Source organism: Tympanuchus pallidicinctus, unplaced genomic scaffold (assembly GCF_026119805.1).
Source record: "Tympanuchus pallidicinctus isolate F22 unplaced genomic scaffold, pur_lepc_1.0 scaffold15, whole genome shotgun sequence".
Lineage (NCBI taxonomy): Eukaryota > Metazoa > Chordata > Aves > Galliformes > Phasianidae > Tympanuchus > Tympanuchus pallidicinctus.
The window spans coordinates 11,072,511-11,086,685 of record NW_026294669.1 but is presented as its reverse complement, the minus strand read 5'-3'; positions in this window follow the sequence as shown (position 1 = coordinate 11,086,685).

The window sequence follows — 14,175 nt, the reverse complement described above, 5'->3', positions numbered from 1 at the left end:
AACAGAGAGAATGCCAGTCATTGTGGCTGGCACTAGATAATAAAAATATAATTTGTTCTGGCCTCAAACCATACATACATACAGGTTAAAGAAAAAAAGTCTACCTAAGACACAAAAGAGGCAGTGACACCTCCAGGTATTAGGATCCTTGACGTGTTTTCTCTTCCCAAGTCTCAAGACATGCAGCACAAAGGCTTCTTCTGTTCAGAGGAGGCACTGCTCCAAGATCTGTCCTGACACTTCTGCAGCCATCTCAGGTGTTTGCAAGCCTTTGCTCCCCAGCTGGGGCTGAGCATGGGCACAGCCCACTAAGGTGTGCCCACACCTGCTGCAGGCTGCTGCTTGGCTCAAGCTTAGCTTTTGATGGGCTTCACCAGAAGAGGGATATTGGCAGCCATGGAAGTGATAAACGACATAGGGAAATTGTGTGTCCAGAGCAGAAGATTGAAGTCTGCTTTGTAAGCGTCTGGCAAAATGGAGAGGCAAATCTGGAAAACCCAGAGAGCTGACCAAGCACCAGTCTTCCAATAGTAAGCAAGAGCATGCAACCAAGATATTCCCAAGACACACTGGAATGAAACAATAGTTCAGTCCTCTTGGAGCAGCAGGAAGAGCAGACACAAGTGGTTTGTGTGCTCACATTAATAGAAACAGTGCCAGTGCACTGAAATACAGAAAGCAGCTTTGGTTTAAGGGGTAACTATTACATTCTCATGTACAGTACAATTTGCTATGAGGTATCTTGTGAAATATTGCCTCTAGTTCAGAACTATGTGCTCTACAAATGTGGGAAAAGAGTGAGGGACTGAAGAAATTTTCTTTACAGTGTTTAACAAAAACATAGAGCAACAGAGGCCATAGAGAAAGTAATGGTTATGTCAATAAAAGACTTGTCTGATCTCAGAATAAATGGTGACTGTAATTGTCAGAGCTACTGCTGAGAATTAGACAGTAATTAAAACACAGTTGGGTCAGGATACCATATTCCCTACAGTTCAAGGTGGAGGTCACAATTGCATGCAAGATTTTGTTGAAAAGCATCAACAAAATATTCAATAGCACTTTACAGTAAAATAGTGATTGACTCAGCTAATTCCCTTTCCATCATTTGAAAGTCATCAGTACAAGCTGGATACCTTGGCCTCTTCAGAAGATGATTCAACAATACAAGTTAATATATAACCTGAGTTGCTCCGTTCTACCTGAGCATAGTGTAATACAGTATCACTGGCTTAGATAAATCATTCAACTTCAGAGTACCTAAAGATGAATTCTAGCCACAGTTTGCAATTTTACCTGAAAAGGTCTCAGTACCAGGCAGCAAGCAGTGCAGCACAGACATAAGAACTAATGCTATGTGGTCTACTGATCTTATTTTCTCCATAAAGTTCAAGAATGAAGTAGATCTTCAAATCCAAGCAGCTGTACAGAAAACTGACCTTCAGTAACCCAGGTTAGGATTTAAATTGTTGTTCCCAGGCAATGGAAACGGCAGTATTCTGGAAAACAGAGAACCAGAGGGAGCTACATTACTGAAGACAGAAGGCTTCTTTCAGTCACTTCTGCCCTCAGTTACTCCTGGGATCCATTCAGCTTCGCAAAAATTATCATCTGACTACCTCTAAACTATCTTAAATTCTCCCTTGAAGGATTTATTCTCAACACTGACAGTCTCTGCCTGATAAATTTGTCGTAGAATATTGTCAATAGTCTCATTAAGTATAACAGTTATGGACATTTAACAAGTCTGGATCTTCAGAAGAACACCAACTTAAGTCAGCATGCTTAGTAACATGAAGCTGTCACCTCCAAGTAAATACTGGGACCCACAAAAAGTAACATCTGTATTCCTGAGTCAAAGGATTGGCAAATATTGCTTTCTGAAGGCTACTGCCTCATCCTTCCCAGCATCCACAAATGGCTTCCCTAATGTTAGAAGGCATCTTATTCCTTTTGCACATCAGGCTCTCTCTCTTACTTCCTCCTCAGGAAGGTTTAGCTCCTTCTGCCCATTTCCTTCCTTAACTTCCATTCACAACAACAGCACATAACTGGTTAATTTCATACTAATAACTCAGAACCTGTTCACTGTTTTTGCCTACAATATTGCTACAACATTTGGTTTCAGTGCTCAGGTCCTGCAATCAGTTTTGCTGCTGATACATTTTCCTTTTCTTATTTTCTATGTGCTTGTAATCTCTTCTATTTCATGGGTCTCTGGAAGAAGTGAGGTTTCTGGCTTACAAATTTTCCTTGGAACCTCTCCAACTAATATTTTGCTAGTTCTAGTTGTATCCTTGTGACTGTGTTGAGCTGCCATTCCTAAAGCAATTTTACTGTATTTATTTCTTCCTCTCCCAGGATGAGAACACATAGTTCTTGTTCACATTGTCTTGAATTCAGTCTTCACAGCACTACACACATTTTCAGCAGTTTCCTTCATTGTAGCTCACTTGAATTGTCTTAGGATACATCCCAGAACACTACACATTTTCTCTTCCTTTGTTGGTGGCTGCAGTAAACCCACGAGACCAGAACTGGCATCCTAACTGTTGCTCACCATACTCCATGCAAAGAGACAATTTATTACACTAATGGATTTAACATTCTGTGGCTGAAGATTTACATTCTCAGCCATGCCTGGCACGCAGGGTTGGCAGCTCTGATTACATACCAGATTAGCAGACCTGAATGGCACAGCACATTCTCAGATCTAAACAAAGACCTTTCTAAGCCCCCCCCAAAAGGAAGCTGTCAGAGGGAGTAAATTATCGTGGCTCGTGGAAGACAGTGGTACAGTTTCACCAGCCAGAGTTCAAGCTAACTTCATCAATTTCTGAGGCAACTAATCAATGCTATGCAGTCATCTCTTTCTGAAGCATTTCTATCATTTGTTTTTTAATTTCTGCCTGCACTTCTGGTCCTAACGTTGATTTTCAAACTGTCAGCTGAACAGTTCTCACTTCTTTCAATATCATTGACAAACTGTCTTTGGTTACAGTAATGATTTTTGTCTGCTGGTCTAGGTACTTGGCTTGTATTCTTTCACTATAACCAAATTTAGCTTTGCAGTTATGTTGCAACTTCTGGTTAATGCCATATGTTACCATTCCTTTCCAATTAGCTTCTCTTCTAAACATGTGTGATGGAGAAACCTTTTATTTCTAAGCACACACTGCCAGACAAAATTTACATACAGCATCGCCTTTGTCTCTCAAGTGAGAGCGGTGTATTTATGGCCAAAACATCAATAAAGTTATGACAACACAACTCAGGAGATTACAATTCAGAAGCTGCCTATTGGTGCCACAGGTTGTATTTTCTTTACACAGAATTCCTCTTGCCCCTGAAACCAGGAAAAACAAAAACAAAAAGATAGAAGAAAACAAAGATAAAGGCAAAGGCAGTCGAAAAATAGATGAAGGAAAGGCAGATGTTCTACAGTCCAACACAGATAGAGCCTCTGACTCTGCACGTTCCCATCCTTTATTTAGGTAAAATGAGATTGAAGGTCAAGGATCTCCTTCCCAACAGTCAGACAAACAAATGAGCCAGCATCAGATGCCTGTGAGAATCATAGAGAGGACAGATCATGTATTTTGCTAAAGCCCAGGTTACACCCAGCTCTTTGGCCTCATCTGACCCCAACATAGAGAAAGATAACAAAAGTCACAGCATCATAAAGAAAACTTCCTTCTCCACCCGCTTTTCAGCTCTGGAGTCCTGTAAGTTGACATTGTCCCTTTACAGTAGAAAGCCTTAAAAAAATTAAGTCTTTCCTTAGGAATGTCAGAGCTTTCATATAACTAGAAAATATTTATTTTTGCAGAAATACTTTGTGCATCTTTAAACTGGAACCTCCTGTCCCAGAGTATAAGTTATCGCTGATCATAACTCTCTTCACAGATAAAGCCTTGTAAATGAGGAAACTGTAAGAGGCTTTCAAGTTAACAAGTTTCAGTGCATCCATGTACTTTGCACGTGTATGTTTTCCCTGCAGAACTGCATATGTAGGAGCAGGGCACCACTATTACCATCTTTAATTAAATGCAGTGTCAAAGTACATTAGACTCAGTCTTAGCACATGCAGCAACCAGTGCACCTGTGAGGTGCATGGCCATTTTCTCTACCCAAACAGCAGGAGGATGAAGAAACAACCTGGAGCAAGTAATTACCTAGGTCAAGGAAGTCCTTCAAAGGGTGAACATTTCTGATATCATGTAAAAGATTTTCACCAGAACTTAAAGTATGAGGAAACTATTACTGAAATAATACAAGGCTTTATGATTCTCTACCTGACTTAAATCCCTAAATCGCACCCAAAATACAATTGAGACACTGTAGAGATTGCTTCTCTTTGCCTCCTACCCCTAACGTAATAACATTTTACAGAGATGAGAGCTGAGCATTCAAATTGCAGAACTGGCTTTTAAGAGGAGCCATTGCAAACTCACAGGGCAACAGGTCAGTGCCTCTCCAGCAATTTCTTAATTTGCTTAATGAAAGCTCATAACTAATTTAAGTCATCCAAGCCATAATTTAGAGTAGCTGTTCATGACAATGAGAATTCAAAATTCAGCTTTATATAAAATTAGAGGAAAGGGATTTAGAGAATGAATGGAAGTCCTCCTGCATTGCGGCTGAAGCAGATGAGACATCTTGATGTTTTGTTTACAGTTACCAAATGTCAGACAACACTCAGTATGCACAAGCTGTCATACACACAACAAGATTGTGCTTTGCTGCATGACTCTATAGCTGTCAATGAGAAGGAGGCTGCTGGCTTTCCCTCTGACTTTCAGAGCTCAGCTTCTCATCAGTGATGAGATCTGCTAGCTAAGGACTCCCAGAAAGCAGGGAGCACTCAGCCTGGGTGGAGATGGACTTGAGCCGTGAAATCTGGATGCAATCCCATGATGTCAATGTCTCTTGTACATATATGTCTTTCATTAGGAATACATAAGGTGGCTAGACAACAGTCTGATTCCCACCTTTTCCATGTCCCGCAATAGCTTCTTTAAGGCCTCGTCACTGCTGCCTCTTGCACAACACATGCTTCTTGTGCTTCTCTCCAGTTATGTAGGGCCAGGCCATCCTTATGCAATGCTGTTAGCATGGCCCTGGCTTGCTCTCTGCTCCTGCCCCTTGTTCACAGGCAGTGTCTTATATATTTGAGCCCAGTCCTTGACCCATAGCCAAGGAAGCCATGAACACTACCCTCTGCCCACACCATGGCCAGTGGAGCCTCCTGGGCCCACCTGCTGGCCCCCTGCCCTAACTGCTAATAAAGGGTGAAGTGGAGGCACAAAGGTTAAATAGTTCCTTCAAGCTCTGGAGCAGAGCTTAGTTAGGAATCTTAGAACTGGGCTACAGTTAGACCAGTAAATTTCAAATAATCATTCCCACAAACTTCTTCTGTGGTGATATTTCTAAACAATACCAGGGAACATTCCTTCATAAATTGTGCTGTGTTCCAGTTTCCACATTATAGCTATGATGTAACTCAATAACACTTTGTCCCATCAAGCCCAGCAACAATAGATTTAATCAGGGCATTTGTCTCAGAGAGACAATGGGGAGTTTTGACTAATCTGGCACCTAACTCTGGCAGTTGCCTATGAAGGATTTTTTAAGATTAATTATTTATTTAACTGGGTGCCCTTGGTGGCTCTTCAGTATGCAGTGTGCCAAGGCTGAGGGCTGCCAGGAGAGCTGCAAAAGTGTCCTATGCCATTTGACGTGCCAAGAACATACTTCATTTCAAAAATACATTATTTCTGCAGAAGCACAAGGAAGACGACGCTCTTCCCCATATCTCCCGTCATCCAATCAAATGATCATCAAGGACATCACAGTCAACCACAATGGCTGATCTCTGAGACCTCACTGGTGGAAACCCCACTGCAGTGACTGAGCACCCAAGTGAGGAGAGTAGACGAGGGTAGTATTGCATCACTGCTCTGCAGTGGGCTGGTTGGTCCTTTTTGCAATTCCACAACTCTTCAAGCAACTCAGACCATGCAAGTCATATAGGCTGGATCTGCACATTGAGTAGGTGTGGTTGAAATTCCACCTCAGAAGCCATAGTTTATCCTTGGATATGATGATTGACAAACATTGAAGACGCAGGAGCACAAGATACAGGCTGGCGTGATTGCAAACAAAGGGAAGACCCAATTCTGTTTCCCCATGTATTTCTGTGAGGCTTGGTATTGTGGCAGGACAAAACAACCCAGATGGTGGTAGACTTAACAACCTGCAAGGCTCCTGATATCTCTGTCAGCAAGCAGTGCCTAGAATTTCCCTCAGGCCTGCAGGGTGAGATAATATTTTTCAACTGAGACTTAGGGATAACTTACATTGTACCTTCTCACAGTCCTCTCTGGTCAATACCGAGCAGTCCTGGCCAGTCCTGCTCCCCAGCTCACATGCCAGCAGCCTCCCCATTCACCTGTCCATCCATTTGCATGCGCTGTTCTCACTACCCATGGCCAGGCTGGATCCCTGCAGCCACCTACCTCCCTAGCAATGTAGTCTCACAAAGCTTTTCTGTGAGAGGTCAGGATATATAAAAACTAAGGTTCAAGCTTATCCTTAAAGTGGATTATTGCCAGACAGTAATGTTTAAACATTAATGCTTAAGAGCATCAACACTTACGAACTGAAAATTTAGTGGGAGTTTCTTTCTCAAATCAGCCTCTGGCATTTGCAATCTAAGAATAATTGGCATGAGGTAGGGAGATGATGATAAAACAAACAAACACAAACCCCAGTGAATAAGACAGAAGAAATATAGTAACAAAAGCAAGCGATCAGGTCCCAGTGCAGTTATTAGCCTGCAACTCTCACTACATCCACAAGACCCTTCCACCTCCTGCTGCCACTACTTTCTCTGCAAGAGCACAAAGGAAAATGACTACTGGTATAGTGTTCAGAGAAAGATAGGGAGCTTCTCCATAGGTCTCCATTAGAGAAATGATAAGTAGCAGGAGATGCCAAACTAATACATGCAAATTGTCCTTCTTTGGCCAACTTTTTGTTTTGTTTTGTTTTTAATAAAAAGCAGCTTTCCCAATATTTTGAGACACAATAAAATTCCATGTTTTCCATCAACACCTTCTTCTGCTCTCATCTTTTTGCTGTGTTTACAATCTGCAAAGCACTTCTGCTCTTGCAAAAGATTCCCTACATGTTGATGCTGGAGCTGGAGACAATTCTCTGGATCAATGTAGTCAGCCAGAGAAGGAGCTTGATAGTTACTATCAGCATATTACTCATCTGGGCCAACCCCCGCCTCCTGTTCATTTCAATAAAATATGTTCATTTTGTCATAAATCTTGGTTTGATTTGTCAGGAAGTTAAATGCCCACCCCTGCCAAGATAATATGGTACATTGTACATGTCACTACTACACCTTCTATTTCTTAAGAGCTAGAAGTTGTGAAAGAGAAAGATCAACTTATATTAATGCCAGATTTTTATCAGATTAAGTCCTTGCAGTAGAGGACATTTGTGTATGGAAAAATATATTAAAAGTGCTACAAGAAAGTTACCAAAAAATTAGTCTCTGCTTAAAGCATATAAGCTATCCCCTTGTTTACCATATGATTTACCCCAAAACCCCTAGCCTTCTCATGATACCTTCTGCTCTATTTGTTTTGTTTTTAGGGCTTTAAGATAACAAGTAGAAACCTGCCTGGTTTCTTAAAAGCCTGGTTCATCTCCTGCCTTGGAGAAATAGACATGTTTCTCTAAGCAGATACTGCTCCCAGAAATTATTATATGGGTAACTGTACCCACAGTTAGTCAATGCTTATCTGATCAGACACCAGCTACAGTAAACAAGGATTGAAAGCCAGTGATCCCCAGGTGAGTTCATCATCTGAAAATGTTATTCATTCACTCTTAACTCTTTTTAATATAAGGCATTTGACATGTATATTTGGATTTCTTTTGAATTTCTCATTTCTTTCAGAGTCTAGTAAGTTTAATTATTTCCAGATTTCACAGCAAAAATTAGAATGCTGAAACTTAAAACGTATGATTCGAGCATATTTTTTTTCCTCCCTTAAAACATGATGAATAATCCATTACAATTATTTATGTCTTTGGACTGAGTCAAAGTAAGAAAACAACTGTGACATAAATGACATCTTGATATATTTTGGTATACCACTGAATTGCGTCAATGAAGTGACTTTTAGCTTGTTCAGTTTAGGTTCCTGAGAAATCTTATCATGATTACTGTTGAACACAAGCCAAAGTTGATGTTGTTTGCTTTTTTTATTCAAAGTGGCAAATTAAGGGAAAATGCAATTTGTTTAAGGTAACTCTGAAGGATAACTCAAACAATGGTTGAGTTTGGGAAAGCAGCAATGGCTGTGATGATCTAAAGATACGGGCAACAAGGTACCTGGAGGGAGAAGACAGTATCCCCAAAGTTCTTCTCTTGTGCTTGAAACAAGATACTTTTTCCAACAGTCAGTCAAACAAAAGATGGGGTCTCAACCCACAAGCCTTCCTATTCCAGGAATCCAGTTGCTTTATGTCAGGTGGGATACGAATCAAATCAACTGATGACCTGTTTTGCCTTAAGATGCCAAAGAGTAATTGCCAGATATATAGGTGCCTTGAGACATGTGACATTGAAGAACATCATACAGCATGTACCTTTCATCCTTTCTTAGTCAGAATTGGCTTGTCAGTGAATTGACTTGTTTTGATTCAGTTTTCAGTTTGCCATCCTGTTATAGCAAAATCCACTTTTTTTTTTTTATTTCTTCTGCTGAAAAACTTGATGATGGAGCACACTCTCCTAAGTGAAAGCTGGTTCCTAATCAATTCTCATAGAATTTCTCAGGTTGGAAAAGACCTTAAAGATCATCGAGTCCAACCACTACTTAACCATACAACCCTAACTCTAACAACCTTCTGCTAAATCACGTCCCTGAGCACCACATCCACACAGCTTTTAAACACATCCATGGCTGACGTGTGAGGATGGCTGACTCAACCACCTCCCTGGGGAACCTATTCCAGTACCCTTTCTGTAAAGAAGTTTTTCCTGATATCCAGCTCAAACCTCCTCATGTATAACTCCTCCAGGAAAACTTTTGTTACATTCTGCAAGCAATGCTTTTATGCTAGCAAGAAGATCAGGGTACACCTTTCAGCTCTGAGAGGTAATTTCCCAGATCTAATCTGATTAGCAGTTTTCTCCTTTGAAAACCTACAGGTTCTCCATCACGACCCTTATTTTGTTTACCATTTATGTGGATGAGCTTCCAGTTGCAATTAGCATTTGGGCTTTCAATGGCCTGTGAGTAGACTAGAGGAAGTTGGTCCATTCATTCATCAGAATTGGTCAGCACAGAAAGGACAAAAACCACAAAGGAGAACTTGCACCACACTGAGTTCAAAGCAAGTTTGTCTTCTTACACATAACCTCTCTCTCTCGAGGAAAATGGGGACACTCCATTTTTCTGAACAAAACAGGCAAACAGGAGTGCAGAAATAAGGTTTAAATAAAACTGACTATCCACACTGCCTTATAGAACGACAGGTACTCTGCATTGATTTTTTTGCTTTTCTCCAGTTAATGCCACCCAAAAAAATACCACAGTGCAAGGATTTGGCACCAATTCCTTCACTTCTACCAGGTCACTGTATCTCCCAGATCGTATTTGTGCACTGCCAGTGCCATGTGGGAGCTGTTTTGCCACAGTAGGGCTACCTGCAATGATTAACAAGCATGTGCACTGAGTCTCTTCTGCAGTCACGCTGCTTTGCTAGAACTTCGTGCTGCCATAAGTCATCTTGAAAGAGCAGCTCTGATTTGAACCTTATGGAAGAAGATTCACAGAAGAAATGAAGCAAAATTAGTCGTGCTGGCATCTGTGTGTCGCTGCAGGTAAACAATCTTACAACCAATCTACGCACTCCATGAACTTTACTAAAATGACTCATCTTGAATACTTTAATGCAATGTTATGGTTAAAAGAAAAAGCCACATCAAGCTGTTTTCCATCGTTACTTTCAAAAACTAATGACACAATGTCTGTTGTTGCAGATAAAAATGAGAGCAGTGTGCGTGAGGTTTCCTGGTTGGAGCAATCCTAACTCTTTACATGGTATGACAATTCCAAGGCTCTCACAAAGTCACTGAGAGACAGTAAGGGCTTCCCCTCCCTTTCCTCTCCTCTCCCCCCACACACAGTTTTCTCTTGAGGGAAAACAAGAGAAAAAGAAAGCATGGGTTTGTTTTTAAGTAAGTGCAAGAGGTGTGGAGCTGTAAAAAAAAAATCAAAGAGCTAAGTTTAAGAAGGGAGCAGCAAGGGTAGTCATGGCTTCTTGCTCTTCAGCCATAAGTGCTGTGGTAGCACAACAGCACAGGAGAGGGCCAAGAGGACTACCTTCACCCAACAGCTCCTCTGCTCAGAGATACCCCTATTCTGTGATCCTCTGGACAGTCACCCTTGGCACAGCTTGCCCCTTACTCAGCACCTCTCCGCCATGCTGGTAGCAGTGTATTATGGTTACTTCAGATAGCTTCCTACTGGGACAAGCCCTTTAATTTTACTGTGTCCTGCAATAGCATGTACAAGATTTGATAAGCCAGGAGCTTCCTATTTTTCAAACATCAGTTTGAACAGATCTGCTATTTTTCAGTTAATGATCACAATACACTTCATAAAGTAGTAAGAAATAGGTTTTCTCAGCTTCTCTTATCAGCTGGATCACAACCATATGATTTTTACTCCAACTTCCAAGTCTTGTAGAGCCAGACACCAGCCTGCCCACCTTTACATAACTAGAGGAAGAACTAGATGATGAAATTCTCCCAGGTCAAAGCCAGTCATTTATTTGTAACCTAGAGCAGATGCTGCACACGTGCTGGCAAACAGTGCAGGCAGCACACCACAGCCCAGGCTGCAGCAGGTCATGGGGCAAAACCATGCTGAGGGTCACTGCAGCAGCTGAACATCCCCTGATGCAAGAGCCTATGGCAGCCCCCTGACAGCTCATTCTGAGACAAGCAGGCAGGACCAATAGTGGAAGCAAAGCAAACCATAGGTATGAAAGCTGAAAGGAATAGAGAATTGAGAGGAAAAAAAAAGGATAAATGTACTGTGAAAGAGAAAGCCATTTTGGCAAGGTTTCTTCAGTCTTACTGAGAAGTATGTATTGATGCATTGCACCAGTGGTATATACCAGCAATATGAAAGCTTTGTTGTTAAAGTTTACATCAATCATTGGTTCTGCCTGACCAGATCACACTTTAACCAAGACAGTGTGATGACATTTGCAAGAGCAGGGAAGTAGAAGGTTTTACTCAGATCTGTTAAGAGCGCAGAGGAGGTCCACCACAATGTTTACATGAGGATCTTGCCTCTTGGCAGGTCATAAGCTTGCAAAGCCTCTGAAGACAGGGGAGGCCCACGCTGGAAATGTCACCAGCAGGTGCTCCAGTTGTCCACAACTCCTGCCATACCCATGCAAAAAGATGAAAGACTGCCCAGGGCAAGGAGTCCCACCTCCGAGCCCTAAATCTCTGGTGACAGTGGGAACTGGTGCAGCCTCAGCTCTCCCCAGCTCCATTTTCCCATGTGGAGGGCTCACTCTGTATGGCATGATACACTATAGCTGCTTGGTGCTCATCCAGCATTTGTATGGCTTCTCTTCCAGGGCACTAACCTCTAGGCATGACTGCCATCCAAATACACTCTCTCTCCACCACAGTTTTTATCTCTCCAGTCAGTAATTGCACCTAAGGAGGCTCTCAGATAGAGATCAGTAGTAACACTTTCTCCCTCAATGCCATTGTTCTTCCACAGCTCAAACGGCTTCAAGTGACAGATTTGAAAAACAGCCAGGGCTTGTAAAGTGTGGGAATGGAAAGTTTCTGAATGCTGGCAAGCGCTTATCAATCCCTGCATTGTAATATCGGCAACCAAGTGGCACTAGAGCTGTGCCAAATTAGGTGGAAAAGGAGTGCACACAAAGAAAGATTGATAGATTTCAAGGCAGAATTGCTATGAACGCAAATGCTCCTGGATAATTTCACCCACTATTTGCTGCAGCAGGTGTTCCTCTTTGGTAGCATCCCTAACAATTGCTCCCTTATGGAAGGGGACAGAAACACCCAAGCTTTCCTGACACAGGACAATATCTACTGTACCTAATTTTGCTGCTTTTAATCCTATACTCTCATTCATAGTTACTTGAGGGAAATATTTTATGAATTTATGACTTGCTTATCAAATTAAGATTAGCATGCTCAGGCTGACCTTCAAAGAGAAGCACTAATGGGTATCAGTTGCTTCATGATACCACAGAAGATGTCCTTGCTCAAGAATATGCACTGAGTGTGTTGATGCATGTGCACTCTGGCCAGTTCAGCCACGGATGGTGTAATCTCACTGATTTGCATTCAGCACCCAGGTTACAGCACATGGGACATCAAACACTTTGCAGTCATACAATGCACAACTTTTCCCTGCAGTGAAGAGCACCCAGGCACAATTCACAATGAAATTACTTGACGTGACTGAATTTCCATAAGAAATTTTCAGGGGGAAAAAACAAACACAAAAACCAAGAAACAACAACTCATTCAATAGCATAACAGAACAGCTTAGTTTGGAAGGGACCTTAGAATCATTCAGTTTCAAGCCTCTGCAATGGGCTGATTGCCACCCCCAGATCAGGCTGCCCACAGCACCATCCAACCTGGCCTTGAACACCTCCAGGGATGGGGCATCTACAGCCTCTCTGGCAGCCTGTGCCAGTGCCTCACCACTCACTCAGTGAAAAATTTTCCTATGACAACTAATCTATACCCCAACTCCCCCACACTAAATCAGCTTAAAACCATTCACCCTTGTCCTATCACCATCTACCCACATAAAAAGTTGGTTTCCCACCTGTTTATACAAAATCCAACTAGTTAATAAAGTCTGGGTTGAAAACTAATGCTACAGTTACTATTAGCCCTACAGAACTCACAAGAAATCTCAACTGAGAGGCTCCCAAGGATGCTGGATGTCCCCACAGCCAGGTGACATTTAAACATATCCAGCATAATTATTCTTCCTTGAGAGATGGGCAGTAATCACACTGCGGTTTGTTGGTAGAGCAGCTAAGGAGCTATTTCACCATGAAGAACATGTTAAGAGCCAGGAGCGAAGGGACAGAAAAGCTCAAAAAGACAGCTTGCCCAAATTTGATGTAGTACAGTGAGTTATGCTTGTTCTGTTCCTTTTCTGAAGGCACAAGAAACATAACATTCACTCACCCCATCTGAAAATACATCCTGCCTAAGCCAAGCCTGTGGCACATACAGCTGTAATGTGCCAGGAGGTGCTTCAGCCAAGTCACCAGGTCAGGTGCTTTTTAAAAGACAGCCTGCATACTCCAGGCAGTGAGAACAAAGCGTACAGGCTAAATGACTTAATAAGAAAATGTGTACCTTCGCCAATTGGGGTTCTACCCTCCTCTGCTGCACTTCATTTGCTGAGGTAAACAATGAATTAAATTACATTTAGCCAAGGGGGAAAAAGTCTGGTGAGTTATGTGAGAATATCCCATTTTGGAAATGAGGCAGGAGAGTTTTGAATAGTAACGCCTAAATTTACCATTGGTTGAGTCACAGTTTGGAAGTGCTGCTTTCACCTTAAGTATAGATTACACAAGGGGTTGGGAAGGATTTTGCCACTGCTTAAAGAAGTTGCCAGAGCATGTGCTAGAATTTCCAGGGGTCATGGTAATGCCACCACCGTGCTTATATGCCCACAAGGTAGAACTGAGGTTCTCAGACTTCCCATAACTTCATGACATCATGTCCTGCCTATTGTAGCCTCTCTCTTTAAATTAACATGCACAAGAAGATTTTCATCTTCATTGAATGTAAGCCTGTGATTTAAGCACTGGTGTCTCTTATCCACCAACTGCAGTCATTTCTCTTGTGAATGAATAGCCTTTCCTAAATACAAGAAAAGGTAAGTTAGCACACTTCCTCACAGCTACACATTAAGGTTGGAAAAGACCTCTAAGATCATCTAGTCAATTGAGCCACCCACCACTAATTTGCAGCAATACTATTAGTAAAACCATGGATGATTTACAAGCTATTGATATGTATTCAGCTCTATTGTGACTACTTAGCAACCATATCTC